This window comes from Natrix helvetica, assembly GCF_964273705.1.
Source record: "Natrix helvetica genome assembly, chromosome: 1".
In the NCBI taxonomy this organism is placed as follows: Eukaryota; Metazoa; Chordata; class Lepidosauria; order Squamata; family Natricidae; genus Natrix; species Natrix helvetica.
In genome coordinates this window covers 100,760,621-100,775,487 of record NC_138548.1, presented here as the reverse complement: position 1 = coordinate 100,775,487, position 14,867 = coordinate 100,760,621, and the positions used below count along the sequence as shown (strand labels likewise).

The 14,867-nt window shown below is 40.8% G+C and overlaps 1 protein-coding gene across 1 annotated transcript in view; it reads left to right on the top strand.

Annotated features, from left to right (window-relative positions):
• OVCH2 (ovochymase 2) overlaps positions 1–14,867 on the top strand; it is a gene marked incomplete at its 5' end in the record, with an annotated part of 68,260 nt that overhangs the window by 428 nt on the left and 52,965 nt on the right. The window lies entirely within an intron of this gene.

Genomic DNA, 14,867 nt, shown 5'->3' with positions numbered 1-14,867 from the left:
AAAATAGTCAATAATTTCAAAAATATTTGACCATTGCCTTCTTCCTAGGATTAAGTGAGTGACTAGCTGCTCAATTTGTCTAAGGAAGGATTAGTACTTTTGCGTTCTGCCCAGCGCCACTATCTAATATGAGAGAATTGCACTGTAAGTGCTGTGAGAGTAATTATTATGTGTGCACCCCCTCCCCTGGGAATTGCCAGATGATGAGACCTGAGTTGAGTAATGTGGACTGCAGAAACTCTTTGCCTTGATGTGTTATAATGTTTGGCTGTTATCCAGACAAAGATGAGGAGCAGAAAAGAAAGTTTCTAGTGCAACCCAATCACCGACTGCATGTGGTACAGGTCATCCTAGTTGTTAAATGATAATTTGTTCAGCACTATCAAAAGTTACAATCCCAAAGGTGCTTTTTCTGGAGGCAACTGGACTTTCTTGTTTTTTCTTTAAAGACATTTCACTTCTCATCCAAGAAGCTGCTTCAGCTCTGACAGGATAGTGGGGAATGGAAGGATTGATATCCCTTGCAGACAGCTAGTAATTTGCATCCTTTTAGAGGATCATCGAAGCACTTTTGAGGTTTGTCTGTGTCCTAGGGGTCACTTGAATAGTGTTCCTGGTTCCTGTAGTCTGCAATGTTTCCCCCCTCTTGAAATCCATTCCTACTCCCACACCATTGAACACCAAAGGGTGTTCAACCCAAATTTTATAGATAAAAGTCTGTAGAGTTTATTATATATCCATCCAGGTTGTTCCAAAGGTGCCTTTTCAGGCTTCCATTCCCCACTATTCTGTCAGAGCTGAAAAAGCTTCATGGATGAGAAGCAAAACGTCTTCAAAGAAAAAACAAAATCCAGTTGCCTCCAGAAAAAGCACCTTTGGGACATGTTCTGGATGACGGAGAATCTCTACAAACTGTGCTGAATGAATCCTACTTAGGCCCAGATCTTAAAAGTTACCACCATTGCAGTACCACTGTGATCATGAAATAAAAATGTGAGTACTTGGCAATCCACCCACCTTTACAGCTGCAGGGTGTATTTCAACTTCAAGGTCCCTCTGTCTACCGCTGCACTTCCTGTCCTCCTTTGCTTAGTGGTGATATGGTCCCAATTTGCATCATTTATTTAGGACTATGTACAATAAAGCAACAGGTATAAACAACTATACAATCAATGTTTTTGTTATTTTATTACACTACTGTACATATCCATTGTACTTAATCAGTTTGGATTTTAAGGCTTTGCTTGATGCAATGAGGATCACAGCTAAACATACCTCATGGGGGAAATAATGTGGAACTCACCACATACCTTTTGAGGACTACCTGTTCAACAAAGCAACAACTATACACAGCATGTCTTTGTTACCTTATTATGCTGCAGTAGACATGCTTAATCAGTTTGGATTTTAAGGTTTTGCTAAATGCAAGGAGGGTCAGAGTCAAACATACCTTCTGGGAAGGGTAACGCATACCCTTGCCATAAAGCTGTCTAAGGAAAAGGAAGTTCAAAGATCCTCTCCATGTTTGGATCCGATCAACAGAGTCACATTTGACAAGTATATTTTTAAAGGACACGGCTGGTTGAAACATTGAGGCCAAGCAGAGTGTCCTGCTTTGTTGCTTACTGTAATACAAAGGAGTTATCAAACTGGGACCAGGGTGAGCAAATAGGAGAGGGGAATTACAATGCCAGGTATGGTTGCTGCCAGAACTTGCCCCAGCTCTACCTAGAGAGAATGAAAGCATGCTTTGGCAGTGATTCAGCCTTAGGGATCGGTGCTGCTTGTGGCCAGAGCTTGTTTGCTCTCTGGGTGGGATAGGGCATGCCCCTAGCACAATCTGGCCTGGATCTAGTGCTGGGCACTTGTATACCTAGAGCTTTAACTCTTGGAGTTTGCCCCCACTTCGATGTGCTGGCAGCAGGGTCAGGGTCTTATTGGGTTTGCTACTGTGGAAAGTAAATGTTGATTCAAGATGAGAATGGTTGGCTTGGGTGGCCCTGGATTTCAGAGATTGTGGTGAACTATTAAAGGAAAAATAAAAACAGTGTTGAAGAGTTGGAAACAACTGAAAAATATTATTTCTTACCCCTTTAACTATTCGTAGTATAGCTCTTCAGCATAGCTGTTTGAATATAGACAGTCTGGGAGATGACCTTGATGGAAACACAGTAAGCAAGAACTATTACATAAGCAAAGAAACCTGAAACTTTCCTTAATTATAATATTTGGAAGAGACTGTATCCTGTCTCGATAAAGTAGCGCTCTAATCGACTTGGTTTCCCAATCTGGTTTATTTTGTAGACCTCGTGCTGAAATAGGTGCTACACACTTAAGAAATTTCATGTTCTCAAGCTAGAATGGTACACTGAGATATATGAAAGCTCACATGCTTCATATGTACCAAAATTTGCAATATTTCAGCCATAAGATTTTATGAAAAATCCTGTTTCGGACATTCTGATGATGCTTCTGGTATGCATGAAATGGCTCGTTTTGCATCAGAAAGGAAGCTAAATTCTGCAGTTGGAACATTGTAAAATAAAAGATGTATACCCCTACTTAAGTTTCTTAGTGTCTGTAATCATTATTGTGAAACATGCATATGAAGGTTCCAGGCGTTTTCCCATGTAATACCTATCAAAAATTATAATTGTTTTTCTGAATCTTATTCTACTTCTGTGTATCAAGTTGAAATAAACCACCTGTACCTCAGTCAATCCTATACGGATTTGCCAAACTAGATTGGATGCCCTGGGCATGTTTTATATAAACTGCAATGAAATAATTAACAATCTTTTAAAAAATCTTAAGAGCTTACAAATGTATAATTTAAACTTGGCCTGAAACATTAATAGTAGTAACCGTGCCAGTGGAATGTTTTGCTTTCTGCTGAAACAGGCTTAACACAGGATGAGTGGGATGAAATATGTTAATATATACACACTCCAGGCAGTGTACAATAGTCACAGCATCAAACGTGCCATCCATTGCCGTGTTCCACAAATATTACATTGTGTGACCAGCTATATCATGCAAAGCTTTGATTAGCTTTTAAAAGTGGTAAATGAATAAATCAGAACTTTCTCTCTTCATAATAGCTTACTTTCATACCCAGATTTGTTTCCAGCATGGTCTGCCAAAAATTCTCCTTGATTCTTTTTATATAACATTTTTACACAGCCTGCATAATGATGAAGTTGTGGGAAAAAGTTGAGGCAAAGAAAGAGGAAGAACTTTCCAAATGTTTGGAATACTTGAGCAACTCAAAGAACCATAAGCTCTTGGCCTAAAGGAGAATGGGCACATTTTCTACATTTCTTGGAGATGTTTCATCTTGATCTGTGTACCCACCACAAACCACCTGTGCCTCATAAGAAATGACCAAGAAGAAACAGGACGAACAGAATATCCATTTTGAATGTTGTACATAGATTACTTAAAAGTATAATTAAATATAATTATGATTATGTCAAAAGGGCTGCTTCATTCGCAATCTCGGTCATAACATGGCCACTCAGAAGGTTTCCAAGAAGGTTTTGTTCTCTCTTCATTTCTATTAGACTGACTTCACCCATTTCCTAATCTCAACAACAAAAAGATTTGTGGTGTACAGGCTCTATAGGTGTGGGGGTATGGGAGAGAGAGATTTACAGGAAGTATTTATAGATTACGTCTCCATGATCTCAAAGCTAACTGCTGGCATTTTGTCAAAAGTGCCAGGCATCTCACTCTGCAGACTTGAGATTTATTAAATTTGGAAAGCACAAACCAATTATAATTATGTGGTTATGTGGAAGTATAGTTCCTTTCTGCCTTCCTCTTATTTTTGGCACTATGAAGGACACAGTATGAACTTAAGGGCAATGGACATCTATTGATTGTTGACCCTGGTCTGATTAACCTTGTCTGATAAACAGAAAATCAACCTTTTTCTCTGCTTCCCCAGTGTCAATCTTGCTAGTAAACGGAGGCAGCTGCTTCAGCAGCCAATTTTGAGTGTCATGAAAGGGCAGCAATATTAAAAATAGCTTAGTCATATTTTCTGTGTCTATAAAGAGTTGGAAGAGATGCTCAGTGAGAAACTGTCTGTCTATCTATGCATTAAAATAATTAGAAGATGATTGGCCTTTCAGCCTGTATTCTAGCTGCAAGAGGCAGTTTGAGGTTAATGTTAATGGGAACAACAATCTGCAGCCTAAAAGCTGTTGAGAGCTGCTCAATTCTTTGTAGGAAGAATTCGATTGAGCCTTGACAAGCAGGTAAATTAATAATGGCTGCTAGATAAATGCTGTGAAATAAGGTTTTAGCTCTACAAATATAGCTTTTTTATGATCTGATTCACATACATACATACATACATACATACATACATACATACATACATACATACAATAATAATTCAAGCTTGGTTCTAGAACGGTGATGGTGAACCCTTTTTGGCTCGCATACCAAAAGTGGGGGAGCGCAGGGGGGTCATGCGCAGGTGTGCCACACCCATAATGCTATGCGCACAATCCCAGCATGCATGCACGCATGACCAGCACTCCCCCCGTTTTTGCCATGCTTTTTTCACCCTCCCCAGGCTCCAGAGGCTTTATAGGAGCCTGGGGAGGGCAAAAACAGCCCCCCCTGGAGGCTTCAGGAGCTTCCCTGAAGCCTCTCGAGTGCGAAAAACCGGCCCTACGGACAAACCAGAAGTTCAGGGACTGACTTCCTGTTTGCTTGTAGGGTCGTTTTTTGCCCTCCGGAGCCTTCAGGGAAGCTGCCTGAAGTTCCCTGAATGCTCTGGAGGGCTAAAACTGGTTCTATGAGCAAACCGGAAGTCTGTTCCTGTCCGTTTTTTTTTTTTTTTTTGCACTCCGGAGGCTTCAAGGATGCCTCTGGAGGGTGAAAAATGGCTTCAAAAGAAGGCCAAAGTCAGCTGGCCAGCGCGCACATGTGTGCCATAGGTTTACCATCATGGTTTTAGAACAAATCTAGCTCAGGAACAAACAATAACTATGTAAAGAATATTTCAATATGTCAACAACCAAAATCAGTCACTTTCTAGAAATGACAGTTGGATTTTTCTCTACCAAGAGTGTAACCTCTCTATAAATTTATTTATAGTCATCCAAATGCAATTTCTTCCTGACGTATGCAAGTAAGGTCTCTTTCTAGCCAAGCTGGTGATTCTTCAACTTCTCAATCTAGCCCACAATCTTAATATTCCTTGATAATCTCCTATTCAAGTACTAACCAGGTCTGGTCCTGCTTGACTTCTGAACCCAGGCAAGACCAGCCAGGTGCTGTCATCTGTTCAAGTGTTGCCAAAAACCATGTCCATGGCAGGCTGATGTGTGCCACAAATGATGTTTAGCATCAGCTCCATTCAAAGGAAGCTCACTCTTTGGAGACACACCCTGGAGCCCTTCCTGGTGGAGAATAAGGAGAAGAGGAAGGTCCTACCTACGGCACCAAAGAAGACCTTCGACCGATTGGCTCCCTACCCCAGGTGGCAGTCCTTTTGAGGCCAGGACTTTGGTTCATCCCTTTCAGGGGTTGGACTATGAAGGCCAGGGGTTTAGACAGCAGGGAGGTTACACCCCTAGACAGAGGGGAAAATCTTCCAAGCATCCTTTCCGCGGAGACGGGGGTTGCTTTTATTGCTGGAACTAACCTTCTGGCCCCCAGTATTCCCATCAGAGGGCAATTGGCCTTTTTTGCTATCAATGGGATAATACCTTCTCTGATGTGTGGGTTAGAACAACTGTTAGATCAGAGCTTGCTCTGGAGTTTATCTCCAACCCCCCAAGGCTCTTCCAGACCTGCCTGGTATCAGCTAACCCGGCTTGTAGATGCCTCATACAGGAGGCGATACAACATCTGTTAGATATATGGGCTGTGCAGCTGGTACCGGAGGACCAGCATGGTCAGGGTTTTTATTCCATACTCTTCATTATTCCCAAAGCCTCGGGGGTTAAAGAGCCATTCTTGATGTTAAAAAATTAAACAGTTTTATTTGTTACAAAAGGTTTAAGATGCATTCTTTGCAAACCATTTTGGGTGGCATCAGACATGGAGATTTTCTTACTTCAATAGATTTAACAGAGGGTTACCTCCATATTCCTATCTTACCCCTCCTTGGGCAATTTCTTAGGTTCTCTTACTTAGGTCACCATTTCCAGTACATAGCATTGTCCTTTGGGCTTTCTTCCGTGCCTGGGGTATTTACTAAGGTGCTGGTGGCTTTAGCAGCTGCACTGAGAGGAGTGCCTGTCAGATTACTGTGCTTTTTAGATGATATGCTTATACAATCGTCATCAGCAAGTCAGGCATGTAGGGACCTCAGGATCACCACGCAGGCCCTTCAGGACCATGGGTTTTCGATTAACATACCCAAGAGTCATCTACATCCTACCACTAGGTTGATGCACCTTGACGCACTAATTGATACCATTGATTGCAGAGTTTTCCTGTCTTAAGAACGGCAGGTGGCCCTCAGAACCTTAGCGAGCCAGGTAGCTAGGGATCAAAGGGTTTCTTTGGCCACTCTCTCTAAATTGCTGGCCACCATGGTGTCCGCCACTGGGATTGAGCCTTGTGCATGGTTACACTCTAGAGACCTCTAAGCTGTTTCAGAGGAGATTCTTAAGTTGTTCCTTGGCAAAGGTCTTCATTCCGGAGGAGGTATTTTGTTCCCTCCTATGGTGGACGTCCCAAGCCATCACCAGGGGTCGCCAGTTCAAAGAACAGGACACACTGACAGTCACAATGGACATCAGTCTGTTTGGCTGGGGCCCCCACCTCCAGGCGCGGATGGTGCAGGGACAATGGGACCAGGGGGACCAGACTCACAATATAAACTGCTTGGAGTTGTAAGTGTCCATCTGGCCCTCTGCCATTTCCATCACACAGTGGTGGGCAAACACATTGTACTAATGGACAATGTGGTGGCCAAGGCCCACATAAACAGGCAGGGAGGGACCAGGTCACACTCCCTCATGGTCAAGGCCAAGAGACTGGGACTTTAGGCCGAGATAATTTACTGTCCCTCACCACGGAGCATATCTCAGAGATGGTGAATGTGCAGGCAGACTGGCTCAGCTGAACAGTCATGGACAATGCCGTTGATCTTCCGGGACATTGTGGATCGATTTGTCCTCCCGGTGATCGACCTATTCACCACCCCCAACAACACACAGCTTCCACGGTTCTATTCTCGGTTCCCAGTGCAATGGGTGGATGGAGAGGACGCCCTCCGCTGCAGATGGCCACCAGGCCTCCTTAACGCCTTCCCCCCTCTCCGTCTCCTACTAGGGTGATACAGAAGATCATAAGGGAGGGAGCAGAGGTCGTGTTGGTTGCCCCCCACTGGCCGTGCCACCCTTGGTTTGCCGATCTGGGGACTCTCGGTGGACATACCCTGGAGGATCCCTCAGGACAGGATCTCGCTCAGCGATGAGTCACTGGAGCATCCAGATCAGTGGTTCCAGTTGACCACCTGGTGCTTGAGTGGAGCATCCTGAGGAGGGACAATTACTCCTCCAGGGTCATTCAGACAATCCAGGCCACCAGACGGCCATCCATTGAACGAATCTACGATTCCACTTGGTGATCATTTTGCTCCTGGTGCTCCGGTAAGAAATTAGACTCTAACAGTGTGATGATCCCTCATGTCCTGGACTTTTCTCCAGGAGGGTTTAGATAAGGGGTTGGCTCCAAATGCCATCCAAAGGCACTTGGCAGCCATTTCTTTAGTACTAACTTGCAGGGGCTCACCACCATTGTCCCAACATCCCACCGTGTGTCGGTTTCTAAAAGGAGAGTTCAATCTTAAGCCATCTGAGGTGCACAAATATCCTTCCTGGGATTTGCCTAAGGTCCTTGATGCTCTCACAAGGGCACCATTTGAGCCACTACGAGATTTGAAATCCAAGTGGTTTCTTGAAAATAAAATTAAAAAAAACCTGACTTAGAGGTTGGTAATTTACTTCTTGGTGTATTCGTTTTCAGGCTTGGTGTAAAAAAGATATTTTTTTCTTTAAAAAAAATAGAATCAGTCCAAGAGTCCAGTAAGCACAAAGACGGTAGTCACTGGTACATTGTGATACTCAAGAACCACACTGAGGACATCAGTTCTAGTGTAAATGTGGATACCTGGCAGTGCATGAATTTTACTTAGGTGAAACAAACTATGTAAGTTCTACAATGAAACTTCAGTTGGTACATAATTGCAATGCAACAGGAGATCTTAGACTTTGTTGGCTCCTAGCTAGGAGACAGCACCTAGCTACCTAGCTGATCTTAGAAAGCTAAAAAGAGTCAAGCCTGGTTAGTCCTTGGATGGGGAAAAAAACCAGCGAATCTCTGGATTTATATTCTAACAGCATAATTTGGTATTTTGTGCAGAGAGGCAGTGAGTTCTAAGTTCCTGTGACAACACGTTCTGAATCATTTTCCCTTAATTCATTGCATGGTTTGATTATTATTGGACAGAGTGTCCTAGAACACAGGATTCAGGAAAATCTTCCTTTAAAACTTGAAACTGTTTCTCATAGTTCTCTGTTTCTTGCATACATTTACTTTTGCCTATCCCAAACTTGCTATTCAGAGACACTTCTTCTGCTAACTTCAGCACTGAAAGCATTCAAACAATGATGCTTCTTAACAAACGAGCAAGTGGTATCAGCAAATTGTTTGACCAAACCAACCTGCAAATCCTTAAATATACATTTCCAGAAGTTTAGCAATATGTCTTGTCAGAGACCTTGGCAGTCTATAAATGATGAATAGATCTTCAGCAAATAATTCCAATTCTTTACAGATTTATTCTGTGTGCCCTCTCTTTATGTTAACATAATCTATTATTGCTTCAAAACATGAGGCATTATTCATTATTTAAAATAGAATATCTACCTAGATGTACAAAACCATTAATGCCATAAGGACAAACCATTAATGCCATAAGGACAAACCAATTATGAAATATAGTATTGGAAATTCAACCAACCAACTCTTTTATGCACAGTTTGTAGATATTCATTTAAGTACGTTATCCTAGTAACACCCCAGAAATCCTAGCAAGGGAAATGGGTATGAGTTATATGATTGCTGAATGTTGACACACCCAACAACACCCAAAACACAAATAAACAGGCTAGAACACTTTTATTGATTGACAGTACAAACTTAACCATGCACTTTAATCTCCTATGCAAGATATCTACAGAGAGAGACAAAAAGAAAGGCATATACTATAGATGACCTGCATTGATCTGCTTTCTACATTCGGAGTTTCTAGACCAGAAAAAATGAACCCAGACTAAATCCCAAAGGGATGTTTTTCTATTTAAACAACATAATTAGAATACATCCTCTGTGCTATTCATAAGACATGTTCTATCTAAATGTGTTTAGTCTTCTTCCTTCCAAGCCATCACAATCAGTCACACTATGGCAATGCTTGTGACCACTTTAAACAATTCTTATGATAAGTATTGAATATATGTGTGACAAGAATGATTCATCTTTCCAAGAAACCTGTAGAGACAAGAGGATGGGGGGGGGGGGAATCACCTCCTCCTACGTCATTGCCAGTAATTCTTTATTTATTAGATTTATTTCTTTATTTTCCATCCATTTTACTGTTACAGCAACTTTGGGTGGCTTACGAAATAATAAAAAATATTTTAAAAGGTAACACCAAATGATTTTAAAATTTAGAAAGATTAAACAAAGACTAAAAACCAAGAGAATGGATAACATGGGTGGGGGTGGGTGGGAATCTTCTCTGTACCCCATTAGCCACTCCTAGCCTAGAGTGTCCCTATTGGGGCACCAGGTCAGCCAACAGAGACCAGGTTTAAGACTCTTCCGGAAGGTCAGGAATGTGAGGGCTAACCTCAGCTCCAGCAGGAGAATATTCCAATTGGTTCAATATGACTGAAGAAAGAGCAAATGCAGAAACACAAGTATATTTTAAAGACACAAGTTACAAGAAAATAAATATTGAATAAGAAACACAAGTATATTTTAAAGACACAAGTTACAAGAAAATAAATATTGAATAATAAAAATATCTTTAGACGAATCAAGTGTAATGTAATAATCTGCATACTTTGATAAAATCCATGTGAGACCAAATTTAGCAAACAAGTAGAAACTAAAAGGAAAGCCATACTTTAAATATTGCCCAACTACAACTCAGAATACATTCAAAATAGAAGCAGTTCTTTACTATATAATACTGACGGATTGATTTTGTGAATATATGGGGCTGCCATTTAAATACAAGCAAAACTTGGGTAAAAATATAACAGCCATATGCAACTACCAATTTAAAAGGAAGTGGCTGAGGAAAAAGGAAAACCTGCTTGCAGATTTTCTGACAGCATAAAACAAAGCAAACGTGTTTGAGCTCCATTAGTATCCTGATCCATAGCCATGCGTGTCCACAGGATATGGCAAAGAAAGTCAAATGGTGACTTGAGATCTCCACCTGTCCTAACAAGTATAATGAGTCTAAGAGGATCTCCTGAATGTGAAAAATGGTTGGCTGGCTTTCAAACAGGAGGCACTTTGCATGTTCTGGCCATCATCTTGCCTTTTTTTTGACTTTGCCATATAGATACCCCTGTACCTGAGGGAAAAGACAGGTCATTAAGGTCTTCTGAAACTTGGGCTTTAATTCCCTGTCATGTTGGCTGACAACCACTAGGTACAATGGAAAACAAATTTTAAAAGGTATTAAATCAAAATCAGATTACCTACAATGGAACAGAGAAAAGGGATATAAGAAAATCACAAAGCACAAAAGGCCATGGCATTTAACAGAAAGCAAAAGGAACAAGAAACATGACAGAAAAGAAGAATAAAAGCATTAAATAGGAATGGCAGAGCATTAAGCTGGAAACAGCCAAATAAAAGAATGTCATAGAGGCATAACGATTTACCTAAAATGTTCTTGGAAAATGGATTTTAAAGCAGGCCCCTAAGTGTATTGATACCATCAATACTAACTTTCATTCATGCTGAAAGGCTCCAACCACTATAAAGTTTGAAAAGCATTTCATATCTGTTGTGAAAAAAGACTCTCAAGGTACCATAATAAGAGTGGCGCAAAGAGCCATGGAAAGATACATGCTCGGCATTTCAAGACAAGATTAAAAAATCTGCACATGGATTAGAGAACAAAAAAAAGTGTGTGATATCATCAAGTGTAAAAGAATTGAGATGGAAATGGGCTGGTCACAGAGCAAGAACTGATGGAGGTGGACCAAGGCAATCATAGGATGGATCCCACTTGATAAAAAGCACCCACGAAAGAGACGTAAAACAAGATGGATCAATTACATCAGCAAGTATTGCAGGCCCAATTGGCAAAAGAAAGTTCAGGACTATATTGGTTGGAAACATGCAGAAGAGGCTTTCAACCTGCAGGGGATAGACAATGGCTAAAAATAAAATAATGATGAATATTCTAAATGTGCACATTTCCATAAATCTGTATCCTGTTGACTGTTTCAACATTGATTTATTTTTTAGCAATCACCACCTTGACATTCTACTTTTTCACAGATGCTACATACGGTCAGCATTTTTGTCAACCTCTACAGCATCATCCTAAGATCTCTTTCATTGATAGGCATTGCTAGCTCAGAGTTGTTCTTATGCTCCATGAACTCTGATCAACATACACAAAACCCCAACATTGATGTGATGGTATGCAGCAGATTTTGACACAGCCAAAACAATTTTTTTTGTCACTGATCCAAGAACTGCAAAAAGCAGGGAAAGAAATGTTTGGCGCTTCTGGGAAATGGTTTTTAGGTCAGGAACCTGAATAGAACTCCTCACAAGTCACTGATAAATCTTTATTTACTCTAGGTATACAAGAAAGGGTGCAGTTATTCCTGTTAAACAGCTCATGAGCAGCTAGCACTTTTCCCCACTTTAAAGTCTGTTCGAACAATTCCACAAGACATCTCTGGGTGAATTACTGCGGCTCACATTTTCATGCAAGTTCTGAAACCAAGAGTGTTGATCCTTAATCACTTGTGCAGCACAGTTCTTTGTCACAAAGGGCTAGCTTCTGCCAATGCCATTCTGATTTAAAGGTCAGAACATTCAGCCATTTTAATGTACACACATCCATCATGCAATTCTCTCTCAGGTGTACCCAGTTCTGTGGAGAACACAGAAAATGATTGACTGAGAAAAGGAGAAGAAAGTAAACGAAGAGTAGAAACAAGAGAAAGTGTGGAGTCCTTGGTAAAGAATTGAACTTTATATATCTGCACAATTAAAGTTTTCTCAGCTAACATCCGAGCCCAGGTCTGTTTCTGGGTTCAGTTGGGCCCTTACAAGTTATTCCTCCCTTTGGAAAGAGTTCAATCCAAGTTTTTCCGAACCATTTTCAAACACTTTGTTGTGTTTTGAACACTGTCTCTTCACCGTGAAACAGGCCTTCTTAAAATCTAAATTTCTACCTGGATTTCCTCCTTTTCCCCCCCATCTCCTTGTCCCCTTTAATTATAATTGACAGTGATCAGTCTTCCAGGATAAACATGCCACACAACAATATTATGGCTTTTCATGACCAGCTATAACTTTGATGGGCTATGAATGTGCATTAGCTGATCTTAAATATCAGGCCATTGATTTAGAACTGCAGACTTTCAAGCTCTATTCAGAAACACCTTTTTGAGTCATTATGCACATTTCCTCCAACCAGCTAGATATCTTAGCTGCACAATGTTTCCAAAATTCAGGAGGTCTTATTCTTAGCCAGATTCAATGCCCTCCAACAGCCACTATTGAAAGAAGATACTAAAAGATTCCCTTTGAATAAGGACTATGTTCATAAGGTGGAAGAATAACTGAAGCAATGGAGCACATTATTCAGTATTGACCTTTTTACCCAGGAATTATGATTTCCATGGTTTACTCAGTATCCTGGCTGCTATGATTTGTTTATCTTGAGTTGCTAATTGAAGCAATATGATTTTATTTCCTTGACCAGAGTCAAGTATTGTTCTATTGTCTATAGAGTTTGCTATAGTATATACTGCAATCCTCTAAAGATATTCTAGAACAATTATGTTTTTTTCTTTTTTTATCCTAATTAATTGTGAATTTTGTATTTTATTTGCCAGTCTATGACTGAATATAGAGGGATGGATTGATTGATTCTAATTTGTACCACATCCATTTTCCAATTCATACATTACCTTTTTTTAAAAAACAGCAACAATTTCTTACTCCTCTTTTTAAGCATTTTTAAAATATATAATATAATGTCCTGGATACTTTAAAATATCTAGTCTGGTGGCTTAAGCCCTATAACAAATCCCCAAGCACTTTATATAGTTTCTTTCATATGGGTGACACAATAAAATGTGATGTACTGTATATATAATTTGTTCCATGGCCCCAATTTCTATTTTCCAAAAATGTAATCCTCTCTTGTAATAAAGAGTTGCTTAACATATCTGCACATTCTTGTACTCTTCTTTACCTCAGCTCATACCTAAGGATAACATCATCCTTCTGCTTTATTGGCAATTGTATCAATTTGTCCCACAAGGATACTAAAAATATTGATTGTTGAGCATACTCTCATAGTATAATGTAGGGTTGCTTTATAATTTTGCAGAAAAATTTACAGTGATTTCTTCACATTGAATCCTTCAACCTCTGTGCATTTTTATCTTTCCATCTTCCTATTTGCCTACGGCTAATGAGGCGTTGCTTTCCAGTGATGAAAACTGAAACAAAGGAGCAAATTGTGAAAAGGCTGTTGGAAGGAAAAGTTCATGATGTAGTTGCAATTGGCGAGTGACACGTACCTACATTAAAATGCCGATAGGTGCTTCACATACCATGTCACAGTGTGACTTATAGCACTCCCCCACCCCCACCTCCCCATGAAAGTACAAATGAGCTGTGAATGTAGACCAATGAACTATGTTTTACAACTGGGCTGTTAGAATTTTAATGGAATTTCAGAGCTGCTTTGGAATGCTGATTGGCTTCTTTTCCTAGTTTGTGTGTTTATTGAGTGAAATAAAAAATCTACAAAGGTCACTATTACATCCATGTGGGAGGAAAGACTAAGTATGCTCTCTATGTCATTTAAGCTTGATTCTGGTATCTCAGTAGGAGCATTCATCAAGTTTGTAGTGCAGGGATGTTGGGATGACATTGCTCAGACTACCAAACCTTATTTCTAGTCCATAAAGTTATTCAGTTGTGCAATGTTTAATTTATTTTCCTATTATAAGGGACTCATGGTGAGCAGCCGCCCAAAGGATTCATACCTATGTACTTCCAGGGCACAAAATGAGAAAGTTAGAAAACAGTCTGAAGTTAAGTAGTCTGGCATATTACTAACCTAACATATTTCAATCTCAGGATTAGACCACAATTCTCAACTGCAACTGATATTCAAAGATGTGCTGAGACTTGATTAAACCTTATAGGATAACCAGGGGTGGGCTTCAAAATTTTTAGCAAGGGTTCTCTGCCCGGTTGCTGGGTGGGCGTGGCCATGGTGGGTGTAGCCTAGTCACCCTCCTGCACCACAGTGGGGGGACAGTGTTTTTGCCCTCCCTGGACTCCGGAAGCTTTCCTCGAGCCTCTGAGGGCAAAAACAGCTTCCCCATGCTCTGGAGGCCCCCTGGAGGCCAGAAATGGGCCCGTTTCCAGCCTCCTGAACTTCCATTAAGTCAGGTTTTCACCCTCCCTGAACCTCCCGCACGCCCTGCACTGACCTGCATCCAAAACGGGCTACCTGGGGACTCCTGGGAGGGGAGGGTTGGGCAGGGCCAGTCAGGAGTGGGATTTGGAGTTTCTCCGAACTGCACAGAATCTTAGCTAGAGGT